This window comes from Periplaneta americana, chromosome 15 (genome assembly GCF_040183065.1).
Source record: "Periplaneta americana isolate PAMFEO1 chromosome 15, P.americana_PAMFEO1_priV1, whole genome shotgun sequence".
NCBI lineage: Eukaryota > Metazoa > Arthropoda > Insecta > Blattodea > Blattidae > Periplaneta > Periplaneta americana.
In genome coordinates this window covers 166,693,606-166,716,986 of record NC_091131.1, presented here as the reverse complement: position 1 = coordinate 166,716,986, position 23,381 = coordinate 166,693,606, and the positions used below count along the sequence as shown (strand labels likewise).

The following is a 23,381-nucleotide window of genomic DNA, read 5'->3' as shown; positions in this document are numbered from 1 at the left end:
TGAATGCTAACACTAATTGCAGTCTTTCTTAACATGTTCAAACAAGTGTTTTGTTTGCTGTTTGAAAGTCTTGTAAATTCCTTAGTTTTTTTTTTTTTTTTTTTTTTTTTTTACAATTCCAAGATAGCAATGATAGATGAACAGCAATGTTAAAGATATAATTAACTTTACGAGGCACAATAATATTACCATGCCCCAACCCCTTATCCATCCATCGAGGGAGTTATGTTGCAGGAAATCAAATCAGCCAATATTAGTAAGAAACATGCAGTGACGTTGCTCGCAGCCTCGTATGGACGCGAAGTGTTACGACTTCCTCCGTACCACTGTGTTCTTCTAGCAACAAAAGAGACCGACTGGGGATCCTTTGAAAAATCCTACCAAGTTACAACTGCACGGAACGGAAATGTGAGAACAGACGTGAAAAAATCATGTCGGAAAGGATGGATACAGACACGGAAAGCACCGTCACGTCCCGGAGATGTGTGAATAGACCTTTTATCCATCCGATCCCCAAAATTAAAACCCCATTACATGCAAATGATTTCTGTCTCATTAGTATCCTAACTGCCCTATCAAAAGCTCTGGAACGTATTGTTCACAAACAAATAACGAACTATCTAACCGAACATGCCTTACTGGACGAATACCAATCCGGGTTCAGAAATGGACATAGTACGACTACAGCACTACTAAAAGTGAATGAGGATATACGTGAAGCCACGGATGAACGTAAATCAACATTACTGACATTACTTGACTTCAGTAAGGCATTTGATACAGTTGACACGGACCTTCTATTATGTAAATTAAGACTTCTGAATCTTTCTGAAAGTTCTGTTACTTGGTTTGAATCCTACCTTCGCGAACGTCAACAATGTGTCATTGCATGCGATTATTCTTCAAGATGGTGTGTCGTGAAATCTGGAATTCAACAAGGATCAGTTCTCGGACCTTTACTCTTCATGATTTATATTAATGACGTGACTAAAATGATAAAACACTGCAAATACCATATGTATGCTGACGACTTGCAAATTTATTTGCATTTCCACCCTGACGAGACTAATGACGCAGTAAATAAAATAAACGAAGGCTTGAATTTGATTTCACTGTGGGCACACAAATTTAGATTAAGGTTAAATCCAGAGAAATCGCAAGCAATCATAATGGGACATAATCGTCTACGAAGCACTCTTGATAGTAGTACTATACCACATATAATATTGAATGGGATTATTGTTAAATACAGTGAAACAGTTAAAAATCTTGGCATTTTTATGGATAGCGATCTAAATTGGAACACTCAAGTAACACACATTTGCAAAAAAATATTTTCTCAGCTTCACTCATTGTTTCATATGAAAGAATTTCTACCACTTAGTCTAAAAAAGAATCTTATTCAGACGCTTGTAATGCCCCATTTTGATTATTGCGATTCCTTGCTAACTAATGTACGAGGCGTGTTCTTAAAATAAGTTCCGTTTTCAATTATAGGCATCGCATCACTGCAATCGTTATTTTGCACATGCGTGGTTTCTTCTTCAGTCCTCAGGCAAGCTGTGCATGCAGTTTCAGAGCTCCAGTCCGTGTGTGTGGTTAGTTGTGATCAGTTGAAATGTTTAAAGTGATCGAGCACACCGCCGACTGTGAGATGCGCTCTGTTATCCATTTCTTGAATGCGAGAAACATCAAACCAGCTGACATTCATCGTCAACTTTGTGAGGTGTATGGTGATGATGCCATTAGTGATGGAATGGTCAGGAGATGGGTTAGGAAGTTCAACGAGGGCCGCGTCTCTGTGCATGACGAGCAGCATACCAGTCGGCCATCTTTGATCAATGACGATCTGGTGCGTGCTGTCGATGAAAAAATTCATGAGGACAGGAGGTTCACAATTTCTTCACTTTCCTTGAATTTTCCACAAATGTCGCGGAGTGTTCTCTACAAAATTGTGACAGATCGATTATGATATCGAAAATTGTGCTCACGATGGGTACCCAAGATGCTCACCGAGGAACACAAAACCAAACGAGCTTCCGGTGCATTGAGCTTTCTCACACGTTACAGTGAGCAAGGCGATGAGTTTCTTGACCATATCGTGACAGGTGACGAGACTTGGGTGTCTCACATGACACCTGAATCGAAGCAGCAGTCCATGCAATGGAGGCACACTGCATCGCCAAGGAAAAAGAAATTCAAACAAACCATGTCAACACGCAAGATCATGTGCACTGTTTTTTGGGACAGAAAGAGAGTTCTACTCATCGAATTCTTGCCTCGGGGTGAAACCATTAATAGAGAAACCTATTGTCAGACCTTGAAGAAGCTCCGTCACGCAATTCAGAACAAGAGACGTGGGATGCTGACCAACAGAGTTGTGTTGCTTCATGACAATGCTCAGCCACACACAGCTCGTGACACCCAAAATCTCATCCCGAAATTTGACTGGGAACAAATTGACCATCCCCCCTAAAGCCCGGATTTGGCTCCGAGTGACTTTCGTCTCTTTCTGCACCTCAAGAAGTTCTTCGGTAGTCAATGTTTTGATGGCGACGAAGTGAAAAAGCAGTGTGGGAGTGGTTCGCATCGCAGGCGGGCGAATTCTACAATGAGGGAATAGAAAGACTTGTGCCACGACTCGATAAATGCCTCAATAATGGTGGAGATTATGTTGAGAAGTAATTGAAGTGTAGGGAATACAATGCTACAAAAATGGTTTGTAAATATCTTCCCGTTTACTTACTACACCCTTTTGGAACTTACTTTCAGAACACGCCTCGTAAGTTCACTCTTAGCTGAGAGACTACAACGTGTTCATAATGTGTGCATACGATTCATCTGCAATACTCGTAAATTTGACCATATAACACCTTCCCTCCACTTACTTTCATAGGTGTGTCTGAAGGAACAAAGAACAATACATTCACTGTCTCTTCTGTTTAGAATCATGCATACTTCTACTCCGAATTATCTCTTATCGCGCTTTCAATTTCTTACAACTCTTCGAAACCGGCATCAAGCAATTCTTTCTATCCCTCATCATAGAACGTCTTTATACTCATCTTCCTATACTGTAGAAATACCTCGCCTCTGGAATTCGTTACCTAATGCCGGACTTTATCACAATTCAAAATTAAATTGGAAAATTTTGTGTTAGTTAAAGTTTTTTAGGTATTGCTAGAAGTATTGATTTGTGTTTTTTTTTTCTTTTTCTTTTTTAATCTGGATTAAAACTCCAAGTTTCTTGTTTATGTTAGTTAATTAGTTAGGATACAATTAATTATGATACTTAATCATTCATTTAAAGTTTGTGTGACTGCAACCTGTATATATTTTTGTGTGGCTTTACTTTGTTTATAGTGTTTCTCTCTCTCTCTCTCTCTTTATTTCTTGTGTAGCTTTACTTTGCAAGTGTTTTTTTTCTGTTTATTTTATTATTGTATTTGCATTCCTGGTGTTGTGGAAGAGAAGGCCTCATGGCCTTAACTACACCAGAATAAATAAATAAATAAATATCCCACCTCCCTCAAATCCATTTTAATATTATCTTCCCATCTATGTCTCAGCCTCCCCAAAGGTCTTTTTCCCTCCGGCCTCCCAACTAACACTCTATATGCATTTCTGGATTCGCCCATATGTGCTACATGCCCTGCCCATCTCAAACGTCTGGATTTAATGTTCCTAATTATGTCAGGTGAAGAATACAATGCATGCAGTTATTATTATTATTATTATTATTATTATTACTATTATTATTATTATTATTAATTATTATTATTATTATTATTATTATTATTATTATTATTATTATTATTATTATTATTATTTTCAAACAAATCGAAAGTTTGTACACTGAATCTCACTCTTTTGTTCTAATGAACTACTTCCCTTTCCATAGCACGAGGCCATCATTTACCGTAATTTTGCTTCGAGGACAATGAGCTGCCATGAATTTATTTTTCAGATGATTGAAAACCAGATTAATTCTGTTGTCTTGCTACCTTCTGCGTCTATAATTAGGACACTTCTAGTTTCTTTGATTGTCCTATCCTTCGCATTCCATAGAATAATTTTTAATCTTTCTGAATACTCTCTTAAAGGATTTCATCCCCAAATACACATGATGGAAAAAGAACTAATGCAATCCTAACCCAAAGATTTTGGGTGTTATAACAGATGAAAAGTTATTGTGGAAAACCATATTAAGTCCACAGCAGAAAAATGTTTTAAAACCACTGATTCATTAAACATTGCAACACAGAACATGGGGAGGAGTTATTTCTCCGCATCTCTGAGACATAATAGTTGAGCAACTCGAATATTTTCTAAATCAGAGACTGCCACACTGCGCATGCTTCAAGCCAAAAGTTTTAGTTCATTTTTTTTCCCCCATACTAAAAACATTACCTAAAACACACAAGAAAGTTCTTTCCATGCAACCAGTAGTAAACAGCATGAGTTCCCCAGCCATAAAACCAATAAGTTTCTCCACGGTTACTTAAAAAAATGTTAAAACTTGAAAACACTTTTGCATTGACTAACACTACGAAACTTATTAATACACTAAAATTAATCCCCAACACCAAAAAACATAAATATGTTTTCTTTGGACATCGAAAACCTTTATAAAAATATTCCATTAGAAGAAATACTGGAAATTATAAAGAATAGACTACAGCAACAACAGTAAATCAAAACATAATAAAACAGATTATAGATTTATTAACAGTGTCCCTTAAACAAAACTATTTTTCTTTCAATAACAGAATTTTTCAGCAAAATAAAGATGTTACAAGGGGAGATTCATTATTCATTAGCCGAAGTTTTCCTACAAAATCTCGAAAACCAACATATAAACATTAAAAACAAAATTTAACATACAATGTTATACTAGATAATATGTTGTTGATATTTCGGTTGTTGAGTGGATTAAATAAATAAATAAATAAATAAATAAATAAATAAATAAATAAATAAATAATAACGCAAGTTACACACCTGAGCCAATTCTTGACGGTTTTAATAGTTTGCATTCAAATTTAAAATTCACTTTGGAAAAAGACAACAATAAATTAATTAATTTTTTGGACATCAACATTACAGCAAAAGGCCAATCATTACAGTTTAATATATATAGAAAACCAACTGCAACAAATCATTCTATACAAGAATCTTCAAACCATTCTTTTTCACACAAAGTTAACAATTTTAGGTTTCTAATTAATACAATGTTAAGCTTACCCTTAAGTAAAGCCAACTACAACAGAGAAGTTAAACATATAGTTAACATAACAATTGAAAATGGTTTCAATAAAAAACTCATGATCAATACGATAAGAAACGCAAAAATAAATTAAAAGCTAAACACAATATCCACACACAACAAGAAAAGAAAAAGAATACAATAAGAAGACCCATATCTTTCCACGGTAATATATCATATAAATTAATTAATTTTCTAAAAAAATATATATATATATTTATATTGCCTTCGGAACTAAGAACAGATTAACTAACATAATACACATCAAAATTCACAATAAAAGTAAATTTTTTAATAGTGGCATTTATCTTTTACACTGCAATAATTGTGAATATAAATACATTGAACAAACAAAAAGAAATTTCAACAATAGATTCTTGGAACATAAAGCCGATTTTCGTTTCAATAGAAATAAATCCAAATATGCCACTCACCTTATTCGAAATAATCATGAATTAACACCCATACATAATGCTATGGACATCCTTAAAACTGTTAATAATAATACATACATCAACACCGCTGAAGAATTTTTTATTGCTAAATATCATAATAGTAATGCAAAACTAATCAACAAACAGTTTCCAACCTTGCAAACGCCTTGTACTACATACACATTGATTAATTTCCTTCAGATGATTGAGTAAAACTCTAATGTATCACACATATTCTGTCCAGCTTAGTCGTATCTTTGCAAAGGTGGACGATCATCATCTCCGTAAGTAACTTTACATTACTTTAACATTTAACAAATTTGCATTCAAAAGTAAAATTAAAAACATATTATATCTCGTTTGCATTCAATAATAGTAAAATTAAAACACATATCTCGTTTTAGACATTTCTATGCATCCTAACATCCACCAACAAACATTACGACCAAGTTATTATCCATCTCTAATTATCACTGCTGGACATTTAATTACATATTTCTAAATCTTTGATTTGATAACGGATAGTATTTGTCAGCATATATGACAGATGTAATTTTAACAAATATGTGCAACTAATTCATTCAACATATGTTGTTCAACTAACTATTTTATAATTAAGACATATCTATTGTGCATAATACTTTGTAATTGTTGTTTTCTAATGCCAGGTGTTTGACAATAAAGTCATTTGACCTCTTGCACTCCAATATTTTTCAAAGATATTATCATGGTCAGCCACTGAAGCACAGATTTTGAGATGTTCCGAATCCATTTCTTGGTTTGAGTTGCATAATGGGCAGTTAGGGGACTGATATATTCCAATTCTATGCAGGTGTTTGGCCAAACAGTCATGGCCTGTTGCCAATCTAAATGCAACTACAGACGATTTTCGTGGTAAATCGGGAATTAACTGTGATTTTGATGCAGAGAGTTTCATTTTTTCCCTTGAGATTGTGTTATCAAATTTTGTTTGTTGAAGTATAAGTATGTAATTGTGGTTTTTCCATATCAGACAATGATACACAAATACTTTAAAAATCATATGCGCACTCTGACATGCTCCTGAGTTTCTAGTTTTCGACGTAATGGCACAATTCATGCATGTTGTAAGTTGTTAACCAGATATTCTATAATGTGCTTGTGTCATGTTCAGATGAAACCTGATGATGCCATAAGGTGAAAGCACTCGTCATAAAATAAAATAAAATAAAGTATATTTTTATACTCAATGATATAATTCATTGTTTTAAGTGGTAATAGTGACTGAACAGTAATCTAATATAATTAATTTAGTTCATATGATGACGAGATATTCATTTCACTCACATCTATGCTAAGGAGGAATTAAAACTGTAGCCTCTTATGATCCATCCTACAGATTTTGAAACATTTCCGCATGTTCAACAATTATGTTCTCCGCGGTACATAATATACCTAAAACCTAAATTTACCTAAGGCTGTGAAGTGTGGGGAGAAGCTGCGTCAACACAAATTTAAGAAAAAAATAGAAATACAAAACACTGCATTACGATTGTGTCTTGGATGTTTACAAACAACACCTAAAAATTCTATGGAGTTCGAACTAAATGTAGAACATTTAAATATATATTATATAAAACAATGTATCTGGTCTAAATACTTAAAAAAAATCTGACACTGCCTACTAGTCACCCCTCCTCTGATCACATTACAGCACACACACAGTTTTTGGTCGCTTGGTATATCTCATTAAGACAACAGCAAAAGATTACAAACCCCTGAAAATTATTATGAATGAAAAGCTTGGCAAAGCTCAAGCATTTCTCTGTGGCCAGATTTTTCTCCTCCACTCTTATTTTCCCAATCTTCTTTATCTAAGCCTTCCTGTTGCATTTCTATATTAATTTCCTCCATCCATGTAACCTGTGGTCTTCCCCTTTTCTCCCTTCCTATAGGCATCCATTACAATATCTGCCTTGGCAGTCTGTCATTCTCCATCCTCTGAACCAATTTAATTGTTTACAATGAATATACTTGAATTCTGACAATGCATCCTTATAATTCTGATTACACAGACCTTCTGAGGGAATCCATTTCAGTACATCAGATGTAACCAATTCACCACACTGCAGTGCATGGTGTACTCATCTGCTGCAAGGTTCCACACAAACCCAGTGACAGTGAGTGCTAGCAATATAGGAAAGATCTAGAACTGAAGTGCGTAGTTGGCAACAAATTAAAAACATACATTTTCTTTGTATAAACATATATTTACTTATAAAGCTTTAGAGAATCCAGAGGTTCATTGCCGCACTCAAGGATCAATATTAGGTCCCCTACTTTTTCTAGTATTTATAAATGATCTTCCCCCCCTAATAAAAGATGTAGGTCATCCCATATTATTTGCAGATGACACAAGTATAGTAATTACAGCCAATAACTCCAACACATTCCAATCTTCAACAGAGAAAATTCTCTTCAAAATAAGTGACTGGTTCTCAGTCAATAAATTGGTATTAAATTGTAACAAAACTAACATAATTCAATTTAAATCCTGTCCAAATTCAATGTCGCAAATTTCTAGCGCAATATTTAATAATAGATCCCTCTCAGAAACAACAACAACCAAATTTCTTGGCTTAAAAATCGATAATGTGTTAAACTCGAAAAATCATATTAAAGAAATTACCCCCAAACTAAATTCAGCTTGTTTTGCTATTAGATCTATGCAAAAGATAGTAAATATCAGTACCTTAAAAACAATATACTTTGCATACTTCCACTCGGTAATGAGTTTTGGAATAATATTCTGGGGAAATTCCACAGATAGTAACAGTATATTTCTATTACAAAAAAGAGTAATTAGAATAATAGTAGGTGCCAAATCTAAGGAATCGTGTAGGACTATTTTAAAAAAACTACAAATAATGCCCATGGCTTGTCAGTATATCTTTTCATTAATAATCTTCCTTGTATGTAATCGTGAAAACTTTGTAACTAATTCAACAGTTCATAGCATAAATACACATCAAAAAAATGACTTTCATACTCCATCGGCTAGTCTATCGTGCTATCAAAAAAGGAGTGTGTTATATGGCATTAAAAATTTTTAATAGCCTCCCTATCGATATAAAAAATGAAACTCGAAACATAAAATTATTTAGGGCCAAATTAAAGAAGTACCTAATTTCTCACGCCTTCTATTCTGTAGGTGAATTCATGACATTCAATAATGCTTCATGAAATTGATACTAAAACTTTGTGTTGTACTAGTAGACTATATTGTAAATCTCGTCTGTATATATTTCATCTAGACTGTGACTATAAATTAAGAATTTATAATAGTATTAAGTTTTTTTTGACTTGTTCCATATTCTAGCTGTAAGCATGTATGAATACCATGGAATGTTAATAAATACAATACAATACACATAAGCCCGCCATCAGTTTCTGTCCTGAGCAAGATTAATCCAGACCCTAATATCATATCCAACCTCCCTCAAATCCAGGGTTTAAGTTACAGTCGAGTCGGCCTCAGTAGCACAGTGGGTATAGTACTGGCCTCCTATGTTTGTGGTTGCGGGTTCGAACCCAGCCCAGGTCGATGGCATTTAAGTGTGCTTAAATATGACAGGCTCACGTCAGACGTTAAAGAACTCCTGCGGGACAAAATTCCGGCACACCAGCGATGCTGATATAACTTCGGCAGTTGCGAGCTTCGTTAAATAAACCATAATTTTTTAAGTTACAGTCGCTTTTGACGCATTTTGCTACTCGAGGTCGAGAAATGCGACGAACTTTAAAACAGAATATGGAAAAATGCGACAACAATCATTCACAGAGAAGCTTTCAATTTGTAGGTATATGATGAAAGTCGGAAAAGTATGTTGTTCTTTTGATGTCTTTCTGACCTGTTCAAGGTTTGCAGACATCATGTCTGAACCTCTGTTCCCTTTTGGTGGCACATACAGACTACACGGTCATAAACATTATGAACTGCACTCCTCGTTGGATTTCAGAAGACATGTTTTTGCATTAGTTTCTAAATATCCAAATTACAGAATACGCTGCTACTATTCCCTCCACACAGCTGACTGTGAGCGAGGATTTAGTTGCATGAATAATGTAAAGACAATTAGAAACCTTTCTGTAGAAAGAGTTAGCACTCTTCTAACAATTAATACTGAAGGGCCATCTTGCAATGACTTTGATTTTGAAAACGCATTCAATGAGTGGAGTATGCATATAAACCGACATATTCTGGTGTGATGTAATGTAATACAAATGGAACAGAATACGGACAGTAGATGTGATATGGATTGTGTAGGTCTATATGTGTAAAAGATAATTTAAAAAGCAATAAAATTTCAATAAACATATTACTGTTTGTTTCAATTCAACATACATACTTTACTTTTGGAATTCTCATTAATAGTATCGTGTAGAGAATTTACTACAGAATTTTGCACAAACGTTTCACAATTTGCACAAATGTAAGTTTTTATTTGTGCATTTTTTCTTTTTATTTTCTAGCTTAAACCCTGCTCAAATCCACTTTAATATTATCCTTCCATCCATGTCTCGGCTTCCCCAAAGGTCTTTTTTTCTCAGATCTGCCAACTAACACTCTGTACACATAAGAAGTTAATCTTCTCAAAAGAATATTGGACAAAATTTTGTACGACGTCAATAAAAGTGAAATTCCTTGAAAGTTACTACAGTTAGTCTCTTCCCTCTTCTTAAAGAATAAAGATAGGTACAATTGAGGACCGTTTTTGCAAAATTTGCTAACTGAAGAAACTAAATTTTACAGGAGAGACAAAACACTACAGTAAGCAAAATTTTGCTGTAACTCTCACATAGCAGAAAGCAAGTTTTGGAAAAACGATCACACTTTGACACACTACAATGAAGAGAAATAACCCAATTTTACTAAGATGCCGTTAACATCATGTAGAGGCCTGCCTTATGTTAACGAATCCATCAAAATCTCAATTTTTCCAATTTTGCAGTTAGCAAGTTTTGCAAAAATGGTCCTCAATTATTATGGACTTCTTCCATTGTTCTGGTACAATTTCCTTTTCCGAAATAGCAAATACAAGCTTATAAATTTCACTAGATAATGTGTTTCCATCCTCTTGTATTAATTCTCCTGAAATTAGATCAATATCTGGAGACTTGAATTTTTTCTACTGTAATTTCAACTCAATATACATAAAAAGCAGGATCTTGGAATAGTTCTTATCAGGAAACCAGATACAAACAGGGTGGTTCACGAAGATCGTGCAATACTCTAGGATCTGATTTCTGACATCATTGTGAAGGAAAAAGTTCAAATATACATGTGTCCTATTTTGAATAATTTTAGATAAAATCACAGTTCTTTCTCCCATAACGCACATCCTTGTGAACTTCTCTCAGGAGCTACGTGTGTTACAGCTAGCAATAGTCTTGTGACATCAGGGTCAGGGTTAGAGATAATGCAACACGGAGCAAGATCACTGTAGTAGTGAGTCATTCACTGTCTCTCATGCAGTGCATGTGCGTTAGCAAAAATTTCATTTCAGTTGTCCAATATCAAGTATGCAGATTATGATTTATGTGTATGGATTTTGTGACGGAAATGCTACAAATATTGTTGACGAATATCAAGGATTTTCAGATTGCAGAATACCGACATGTGATGTTTTCGTTTGCACTTTCCAGTCACTGAGGGATACTGTTCAGTCCTCAGTGTTGCGATGGCATATGAGCATGCAGTTGCTGAGTGAAGAACGCGGAAATATTCTTCGTATGGTACAATGAACCCACACACAAGTACCAAAGTTTCTCAAACTGGTGTGCAAAACATTGAATGATGAGGGAATGTATCCTTATCATTTACAGCCAAGTTCAACATCTTCAGCCAGAGGACTATGTCAGGTGAATGCAGTTTTGTGCATGGATAAACGGTGATCTTGAGTTGCATCAGTTCATTTTGTTGAGTGACAAAGCTCAATTTACCCATGATGAAGTTTTTAATATGTATAATCACATGTTTTGTCAGAGGAAAATTCCCATAAAACTGTGGTACGAAATTTTCAGCACAGTTTCAGTTACAATGTGTGAAGGCGCTGCAAAATTTGCAGCAGTTTGTCAGTAATGCGTAGTTTTAAATACATTTTCTTTAATGTTGTGAGTATAAAGGCTGGTTCACAATAAACCGAGAACGGAAACGACAACGAGAATGAGAACGGAAACAATGTTAAAATAAATGTATTTAAATGTGAGCATTCACACATTTAAATACATTTATTTTAACATTATTTCCGTTCTCATTCTTGTTTCTGTTCCCGGTTTATTGTGAATCAGCCTTAACAAGTGCAACAATGTTTAATTCTGTACAATATTCACAGTCTATTCAGTTCAGTACCTTAACAATTCAGGAGAAATGTGAAATTAAGTGCCCATCAGTTGAATCTCATAATGGAAAGAGCCGCTAAACAAAATAGCCTACAAAGCTCGAATATTTTTTGCTAATTTATCCAGTATCCCTGCTTTCTTCTCTCGATCTCCACACAGTCTGTATTAGATTCATATGTTTCAAAGACAATTCCATCAGCTGGGGCAACAAGCTGGAGTTCTAAAATAAGAACAGTAAATGTTGTTCATGAGAAGAAGGAGCCATTGCTAGAATGTTTTCAAACCATAATGGAATCTGAAACATCTAACAACATCACAATAAATGAGGCAAGCACCTTGGTGCGTACTCTTCAAGATCCTGAATTCAATTTCTGACTCAGTTTTTTTTCATTTATTGATGTATCATGTAGATACAGTGAAACCTGTTCAAGAGGGAAGTGACGTGGTCCTAATTTTTTTTCCATTGTGGACAGGTTTCAGTGTTATTCAGGTGTGAAGTTGAAATGGAATATTTTATCATTTGTATAAATGAAAAACAAAATGGCATGCCGCAAATTGTAGGAATTACAAAATATTCCGTTTAACAGTACTGACATTAAATCAGCTTCCTGTCGCTTATTTAACTGGTGAATGATCTTGATGAAAATCTCATTTCCTGTATAAAATGTATCGTAACTCGCTCATTAAACACTATAAAGTTTATTAATTACACTAAATTTAATATCTAACACTATACTTACTATAATACTGTACTGTATATCACAGCACATTATTTAGTTGAACTAGGAGCCATCCATTACAAACCTTGAATTCTGGATTATCTAATTTCTTTGCCAGTTCAATGGTTTGCTTTGCAGAATAGGTCCAGAAATTGGCATGATGTTTGAAAGAACAAGAAGAATCCACTCCCACAACAGTTCATGTCTATGTAACCAGATGTTTTCTGTTTTCTTTTTATGTCACCATTATTGACCGCAAGCCACTCACTAATGATACGACCTTTATTTTTTAAAGTGTTAAGTTACACGTGAGTTTTCCATTCCTAAATTTCAACATTATTTTCCATATACTTCATTTCTAATTTTCCTCGATAACTTTGACTTCATCATTTAATAATAGTGCAACATTTTTACGCAACTTTTTATTACGAAATCACTTGCGTTCTACCCAGCTACGACAGTATACAGGAGTGAAAAATTGAACATCTTTGAAGGTACTCGTCAGCCTAGTCAACAAGGTGATAAAATTTATTACCACCAGACCAACACACCCTCGCACCCTCAACAATTTTGCAAAGGAAACTTGTTTTTATCTTAGTGACCTATGTATTTCGTACATTCCTTGAAAGCACATAAAATATTTTCACTTGGTAAAAAAGAAAGAGAATTCAATTTCCAATACAATGGCCAACACCTTCCTAGGACTTATGAATCCAAATATCTTTGAGTTATTTTCGACAGTAAGTTAACATGGAGCAACCATTTGAAATACATTTCTGAAAAAGCTCGTAAAAGATTCTCCCTTCTAAAAAGACTAGCAGGAAAGAAATGGGGATGCTCTAGGTATACTTTGAACACTACATACAAAATGTTTATACAGCCAGTGCTGATATACTGCGGAGAAATTTTGATTACTTCACCTTTCATAAACGAAATAGAATATGTTCAAAACCAAGCTCTCAGACTCATTACTGGTGGAATCAAAACAACTCCAATAGATTCTATGAGATTACTCACTAATATTAACAGCATCAAAATGACAATAAAAGAAAAAGCACTGATTCAATATGGAAAACTTATCAGATTACCAGGAAACAATTGGCATTCATACAGTCCTCTCTGTAGATTGAAAACTCAAAAAAGTTTCATATCCATGGTTCAAGAATTAAAACAGAAAATCAACATCCCGAATTTAAAAGAAAACCTACAAATTAAACCAAACCCTTTAACTCTATTAAATATAGAATATAATCTAAATTTAACAGAAGAAATACTGAAATCAGAAGTAAACACTGAAATTCCACAAAACTGGCTTCATTTATACACTGATGGATCCTTGATCTCCAGAGAACAAGGTGCCGGTGCAGGTGTTACGTGCTGTCTCTTCTCACTTTATAGATCTCTTGGATATATAACAAGTTTTGATGGAGAAATCACTGCAATAAGTGAAAGTCTCAGGAATCTTCTATGCCACATCAGTAAATTTAAAAATGCAGTTATATTGTCAGACTCCAAAGCAGCTATTTTATCAATAGTCTCTAAACACACACCTTCATCTCAAACAGCAGAAATAACTAAAATGCTCTCTCAATTAATATCACTCAATAAAAGAATTGTATTCCAATGGATACCATCCCATTGTGGAATCCTGGGAAACGAGAATGCGGATGCTTTAGCAAAGAAGGGCAGCACTGCTACTTACAGACCTGTTACTAAATCTACGTATTACTCTGTGAAAAGATTTATTAAATCTACATACTTAGACTTCAACAAACAAAATTTGATAACACAATCCCAAGGGAAAAAATGGAACTCTCTGCATCAAAATCCACAGTTAATTCCCGATTTACCACGAAAATCGTCTGTAGCTGCATTTAGATTGGCAACAGGCCATGATTGTTTGGCCAAACACCTGCATAGAATTGGAATATATCAGTCCCCTAACTGTCCATTGTGCAACTCAAACCAAGAAATGGATTCGGAACACCTCAAAATCTGTACTTCAGTGGCTGGTCATGATAATAACTTTGAAAAATATTGGAGTGCAAGAGGTCAAATGACTTTATTGTCAAACGCCTGGCATTAGAAAACAACAACAACATTAACCCATTTTAACCTAGCGTTACCATATGGTAGCGTTACCATATGGTAACGCAGTGCAGAAAGTAATATAACTTGCTTCATACACATCCTTAATTAATAAAACTGGAATTTTTGTTTGCGAATCCAAGCTACATGATTGGTTCTTCCTTTTTACATTATGAAATTACAAATTTATTATACCAGTTGGGCAAGAGCAGGTGCGCAATTTAGATGTTGCTTTCTCAGCAGCAATTTTGGAGAGCAACAAGAAGTAAGATAATTTATTTGTTACTTTGATTAATTTGATTGTAATGTGTGTTGTGGCATTTTACTTATTGTTGATTGAGTATTCATGTACATCAAGCACAAGTTTACAATCCGTAACATTGTTGTGGATATAATACATTGTTTCTTACGTTACCATATGCTAACGCTAGGCTAATATGTTGTCACTCATTCTTTGTGCTCTCTTGCTACTAACAGTAAGATGGAGTTGCAAGAAAGTACAAGTAACAAAATGAATGTTACAAACAGATGCGTGGAAGTGCATGAGATACTTTTGGAATTAGACAACGAAAAATTAGAGCATTCTACATACAGCCACCAAAGCCCAACTTTGCATCTGACGAGAACTCTGCAGATGTAGAGGGTGGCATGTTCGACAACCTAAGTGGAAGGAAACTGAGTATTGAAGCTGGGGCTATTTTTGTTAATAGCGACAGAATAGGTGCACCAGATGATATTCCTTTTATAGAAGAAGAGGAAGTTGAAGAGTCATCTGTGATAGAAAGAGAATGATACAGTCAACATTGCAATTGTAGAAATGGTGCCATCAGGGAAACGTAAGTGGATAGAACAGTATGTTACAACAGTTCAATCGATTTCTCCAGAGAGTGACTTTTAAAGAGAGAGATGTGACAAATTTTGTTTTCATTGGTAACAATTCACACGATTTTAAATTATTTCACTTAAATATACGCAGCTTAAATAAACATTTCCTGGAATTCTGTGCCACTATGCAAAATTTTAATAATCCTTTCGACTTCATTATATTGACGGAGGCTTGGTTAAATCATGACTCTGGCTATGATTTACCAGGTTATAAAAAGTTTGTCAAAACGAATAAATATAATAAATGCGATAGTTTAGTTGTCTACTGCAAAAATAATATTGATGTCACAATAGTACATGTAGATATCCCACAATGTAATTCTATTCATCTTAATTTTATATGTAATAATACTCCATTCTCCATTGTGGCGATATAAAGATCCCCAAACAATTGTATAAATGAATTTTTAGACAATTTTGAACTATTTTTGTTTAATTCTAAAGACACAAGCAATCAAACCATTGTTGGAGACATTAACATACAAATTCTAGAAGACAAATTAGACAGTACTGGCAATAGGTACATGAATATCTTACACGAATATGGATTTGTCAAATTTTTACACTCTATCACTCGGCCTGATTCTAAGTCTTGCCTTGATCACATATTTTTTAAAACAAAGAGTAACTGGAAATTTGTACCTGCTGTTTTGTGTAGTGCTATTACCGACCACTATGCAGTTATTGCATTATTCGAAATTGGAATTAAAAACTCTAATACATCTAAGTATCCTCTCCATATAAAAAGAAACATAAATTACAATAAGCTAATTTCGCTTATAGAAAAAGAAAATTGGGATTCCGTGCTTAACTGTCAAAATGCTGAATTATGCTTTCAAGTATTCCAAAATTTAATATCTAATTATATAGACATAAGCACAGATGTATCTTACTTTAAAGTATCTTGAAAATTAAGAAAAATAAAACCCTGGATCACCACAGGTATCATTAAGTCAATCCGTATAAGAGACAAATTAGCCAGAAATATTAGAAAAGAACCTGATAATATAAATCTAATAAATTATTACAAAAAATACAGAAATACCTTAACTCTTATTATAAGAAACATGAAAACTCAGTATTATCAATCTCAATTTCAGAAGTATCGAAATAATCCTAGGAAATTTTGGCAAACTATTAATGAAGCCACAGACGTAAATGTGAACCAAAATAGTATCATATCAGAGATTTTAAATGAAGAGGGAGAAATATTTAAAAACAAAAAAGACATAGCTAATGAATTTAATAAATATTTCTCAAAAGTAGGACATAGCATTGCATCGAACATCAACAAATCGGCATTTAACACGAAAAATTATTGCAGTGGCCGTAATAAGCACGCATCTTCCTCCATGTTTTTATCACCAGTAACCGAAGAAGAAATTTATAATATTGTAAAAATCCTTAAAAAATAATGTCTCACCGGGAATCGACAAAATTACAAATAACACATTAAAGATTATCATTAAACATATATTAAAACCGCTTGTTTATGTATTCAATCTATGTCTCACCCAAGGAGTTTTCCCAGAATCTCTGAAAAATGCTGTAGTTGTACCGGTCCATAAGTCAGGGGAAAGAAAAAGTCTGAATAACTATAGACCTATATCCTTGCTCTCTAGCTTCTCAAAGATATTAGAAAAATGTTTAAAAAACAGATTAGTAAATTACTTAGAGAAAAATGAAATTCTCTCCAAACATCAGTATGGCTTCAGAAATAAATTATCTACGGATGACGCAATTATTGAAGTCACTGGTAAAATTATGCAGGAGTTGGATAACGGTTCTAGATGTTTAGGGATTTTCTTAGATTTAAGGAAAGCTTTTGACACGGTTAACCATCGTTTACTTCTGGACAAAATAATTTGATATAGGAGTCAGGGGTATTGCGCATAAGTTATTTCAATCATACTTAAACAAAAGAACTCAGGTAACCAAAATTGATGATAATATCAGTGAAAATGTAAATATTGATATAGGTGTCCCTCAGGGAACAATTTTAGGTCCTATTCTATTTTTAATATATATTAATGATTTATTAAACATTGATTTGAAAGTACATAATGGCTCCTGTTATTCTTACGCTGATGATACGGTGGTGATTTTCAGTGGTTTAACTTGGGAGGACACTTATAAACATGCCAATGTAGGTATAAATTTGATCAAAAACTGGCTTGATGCAAATTTGCTATCTCTAAATATAACTAAAACTACTTTGGTGCCATTTTCTTTAACAGTCTCTGGATTGAACAAATTGAAATCACTTTCTCATTTAAAATTAATAATCCACAACTCATTTTGTAAACTCTCTACAACCTGTAAATGTCCTTGCCTGAAAGAATCTGTAGATGTGAAATACCTGGGAATTATTGTTGATCAGCACTTGAAATGGGATAGACAAATCACCTTTTTATGTAACAGGATACGTAAAACAATTTACAAATTTGTAAACCTTCGCCATTACTTGCCTACTCATGTATTACGTTTGGTTTATTTGGCTCTAGTTGAATCTGTTATCCAATATGGTATAATTGGATGGGGAGGCATTACAAAAACTGCTCTTTTTCCTCTAATTATGTTGCAAAAACGTATAATCAAAATTTGTTTGAAAAGGCGACTGGATTATCCAACAAATTTGATCCATTCTGAATTGAATGTTTTTAGAATTGACCAAATTTATAAATACTCTTTAATGAAATTCTATCATAAAAATAGAACGAAATTTGCAGCTCAGCCACATGCTCATAATACGAGACGAAATGAAATTCTTAAATTAGTTGAACCTAAATATTTCACATATGCTGCTTTACTACACAGTACAAATTATGGTCCACGGCTATATAATTCGATAATAAAATTTCATCCAGAATTGACTACTTTAAGCAATGAAATTTTCAGATCCAGAATTAAAAAATTTATATGACAGACTTCCCTGTATATATATTATGTACCATGTATTGTAAAACAAGTTTATTTCTATCCTAAGTGTATTTTTCTATTTTATCTTGGTTACTATATCAACATGACCTGCACTAATTATACTACTAATAATAATTTAATATTAATCCATCAATCTAAACATCGTCTCTTTTTTCACTCAGTTATTATTAGTATTATTATTTACTAATTTTATTATCATCTTTATGTGAGCTTTTTTCTTAATTATCTTGTCTACAAAGTATGTGTATCTATGTAACGGAACTGTCCCCGAACACGAGCTTTGCTCTTTCGGGGTATTTTAATGTAATGTTTTTATGTATATGTTATTATTAAATAAATAAATAATATAAAAATTAGCTTTAGCTATGTAAAATCTGTTTTAGCCATGTTCACATGGTTGTTAGATGTAGCTATGCAAAATGCTTGGCAGCCAAGTAGAAGATCTGGCTCACCATTGAATGAATTAGAATTCAAATGGGAGATTTGAAGAAGTCGGGGGACATCCCAAAAGGCAAGGGGTGGCCGTCTACTTCCAAATACAGCGATATTGGAGCTACGAGACGTGTCCAAAAAGTAAGTTTCCCTGGGGCCATTTGCAGAAATAAAATACAATTGTATGGAAAGATTTATTCGAACAGATACAGGAGTTAAGCTATTTTTTCAACATATTTCCACATGAATTGAGACTTTTTGTTACCATGGTATCAACAGAGAGGTGCAAACGGCTCTCACACACTGGTTCCGATTCCAGGCAGGAGACTTCTACATGGGACAAAAGTTGTTCCCAGGGTGTGACAAATCTCTCAATTTCAGTGGGAAATATGTTGAAAAATAGTTCAACAATTGCTATATCTGTTCCAATAAATCTTTTCATGAAATTGTGTTTTCTTTCTGTAAACGGCTCCGGGTAAACTTACTTTCTGGACGTCACTCACAGAACATCTGATTATATAAGATACAATGGAATAGAACATTAGTGATTCCGATACCCGGAAACAAAAGACAGCGATGTGCTAGTGAGAATGCTCTTCTGACATACAGCTTCCTCAAAATTTGATGTAGCTCATGTTTTTTGTCATTTCATAAGAAATGTTTTACCTTACTACCGAAAGATGTGAAAATCGCACAAAAAATTAATGTAAAACGTTATGTTACGAAAATGTGTTTTGCTCATATGAGTATTTTGTGACAATAATTCTATTATGTATATATGTTCAGGTATTGTGAAAGTAATTTTCTTATTTTTGTATTATTTGTATGAAGTGTGGTATTGTGTGGGGCAGAAACGTGGACATTACAACGAAGTGAAGAGAAACGAATAGATGCATTTGAAATATGAATAAGGAGAAGAATGGAACGTGTTAAGTGGACAGACAATAAGAATTGAAGCCGTGTTGGAAAGAGTGGGTGAAGAAAGAATGATGCTGAAACTGATTAGGAAGAGAAAAAGAAATTGGTTGGGTCACTGGCTGAGAAGATACTACCTACTGAAGGATGCACTGGAAGGAATAGTGAACGGGAGTGAATGGTAAAGAGTTCGGAGCAGAAGAAGTTATCAGATGATAGACGACATGAAGATATATGGATCATACGAAAAGACAAACAGGAAGGCAGAAGATAGGAAACATTGGAGAATGCTGGGTTTGCAGTGAAAGATCTGACCTTGGGCAGAACACTGAATGAGTGATGAATATATTATTTGTGTGCTAAAGTTCAGTTAAGTTCAATAAATTGCTTGAAAGATGTCATTATAAGGCAACAACTCATTCTTTAAGATTTGACAGCATAATGACCTAGCGTTACCATATGGTAACGCCCTGTAATTCCACGTATTCGCTTCAACAATTGAAAACAAAAGCATTGTTGTGTTCAATTACATCCATTTAATTAGTCTATAACGAAATAAACGAAAAACTTGACGAAAAATAATTCAGGCTTTTAAGGGTTAAAGTAGTGTGTCGAAAATAATATTTCCATTTTGAACAGAAGCAGACAGTTTCTGTTTCCGCGTTGGACAGTTTCCGTTTTATTCAGAAAAAAATTACACATAATACATACAAATTTCGCCGGGACCAATAAATTGTTCTGAAATAGACAGGATTTCGGATTATTCAAGTTCCAATTTGAACAGGTTTCACTGTACATTATAAAACCAACTACAACATCGCCAGTTAGATACTTCTAAGGTTCAAATCTGCATATAAAAAAAATTAAATTATGGTTTATTTAAAGACACTCGCAACTGCAGGGATTATATCAGCGTTGCCGGTATGCCGGAATTTTGTCCCGCAGGATTCTTTTAAATGCCAGTAAATCTACAAAGTCTTGCCATAAATACTGTTACAAACTAATTAATTGAAAACTCGAAAACGGCTTGAAATATTTTAATGATCTTTTAGTATGTTGTACTTACATGTTTTTGACGCACATAGCACTAATCAGTTTTCAAAATGACCACCTTTTGCACTCACACAGGCTCTAAGTCTTTCTGGCCATTCATCTATTGCAGCACGCATAGTCTCCATTGGGAAATCCGCCACTGCTGCCAACAACGAACGCTTCAAACTTTCAATTGTGGGGTGCCTCTTTTTACAGACGATCCCCTCAAGGACTGACCATAGTTTGTAGTCCAAGGGATTGAGGTCCGGGCTGCTAGATGGCCAGTCTGCGGTAGAAATGAAGTCAGGCACATGACGCTCAAGCCACTCTTGCGTTGACCTCGCCTTATGGGCTGGAGCAGAATCCTGCTGGAAACTCCAATTTTGATTCCGGAACAATGTCTGGTTTAAGTCTCTTACAATAGGCTCCAATACCGTGTTTTCATACACTTTTGCGCTGGTTTTAACCCCCTTTTCACAAAAATGCAACTGGGTGGCTCCAGAATAACTCACCCCCCGCCAAACCATAACTGAGGAGGGATGATGGCCCCTCTGAACTTTCAGAGCTTTTTCACGGGCTTCCCGAGAGCAAGATGCATACACCCTATCATTTTGGCGGTTGAAACTCTCTTCAATGGTGAAAATTTTCTCGTCGGTGAAGAGAATTCTTCGGTGTCCGTTGTTGACGTAACGCTGCAGCAGGCGTCTGCATTTCAGCACCCTCAGCTTCTTCAACCGAGCATCGAGGTAATGTCCGGTACTTCGGCGATAAGCTCTAAGTCCAAGGTCCTCACTAAGCAACCTGGACATTGATCTTTGCGACATGTTGAGCTCCCGCGCCATGACTGACTGCTTCCGGACAGGATTTCGGCGTATCCTTCTGTGCCGCTGCGGTCTGTACAGTTCGAGGCCGACCCTCCCTTGGGCGATCCTTAACAGACCCGGTTTCAGTGAATCTCTGGATGGTCCGGTGAACAAACATTCGACTAATCTTTAGTCTTTTTAAGGTCTGGAAAATTTCACTAGCAGATTTTCCAACCTTATGCAATGCTATTACAGCGACACGATTTTCGTAGTCTCCCCATTCTATGCTTAAAACTGTTGGTATGTGCTTCTTCTGTCACTGACGAACTTACAATGAACCAGGGTGGCAGTTAACGCAAGGGTGGTTTATTACCCCTAAAACTGGTTGTACAGTATGAGTCAGAAGTTTGTAACAGTATTTATGGCAAGACTGGGTACTGACATGAGCCTGTCTCATTTAAACACACTTAAATGCCATTGACCTGGGCCAGGATCGAACCCACAATCGACTATGCTACCTAGGCCGACTCTGCATATCAAGCTTTGTTAATGCCATACGGAACAGTGCACAGTAATGTTGAGCAGTGAGATCTGTGAAAATGAAAACCCTAAAAAGCGTCGTAAGGTCAAAGGGATTCAGACAAGGGTTGCAGCAGCCAAGGAAGTGTGTGACCTCATTATCAAACAAGCTAACACCCGATTCCAGTTCATAGATCATCTGGTATTATCTTCTCTTCTGTGTCAAGAAAAATTTGAATGCTACAAAAGCTCATTTCCTGAAAATGACCTAAATGTATGTGTGAAACATTTTACGATGTTCAATAAAGACAAACTAAAAACGGAACTCATTGTATTGTATCAGAGACAAGAATTCAGAAATATCAGTGACGCAGTCGAGCTCTTGCAGTTTCTTCTATCTGAGAACTTGCAGGCCTCATTTTCAGAAGTTGTGAATCTACTACACATAGCTATCACCAACCCATGACAACTTCCGAACTAGACGTTGCTTTTCGTGTTTGAAAAGAGTAAAATCCTATCTTAGAAATACGGTGAGAAAAGAGAGACTGACCGCATTAGCTATGTTTTTCATTGTAAAGACTATGTTAAACGACATAACGGATTTTATTAAGATTATTCAAAAGTTTGCAAGACAAGGTGCATAAGTTGCATGGTTTATTTTTGTATGCAGCCCCCCTGAATTCAATACCCATGAGCCGCCACTGAATAAATGATAAGCCTCATACAGTATATGTAAGTAATTAAAATAGTTGTTTTGTAATGTAACAATACAATATATACAGATATACAACATTCAACACTTATGCTTATCATCGAACACAAGTTAAATTTAACAATAATTTTGTATTATGGTATATTAAAACATTTTTTCAACTCGATCAAAACTCTAGTTAATCAATTAAATATTTTGATCGCTCAACAGCACTATTATAAAATAATTAATATGCAACTCCTTAAAGTAACATTA

At 34.7% G+C, this 23,381-nt stretch overlaps 1 protein-coding gene across 3 annotated transcripts in view; it reads right to left on the bottom strand.

The window, feature by feature from the left end:
• LOC138715508 (uncharacterized) overlaps positions 1-23,381 on the bottom strand; it is an 89,543-nt gene that overhangs the window by 6,461 nt on the left and 59,701 nt on the right. The gene's annotated exons all lie outside the window — the stretch shown is intronic.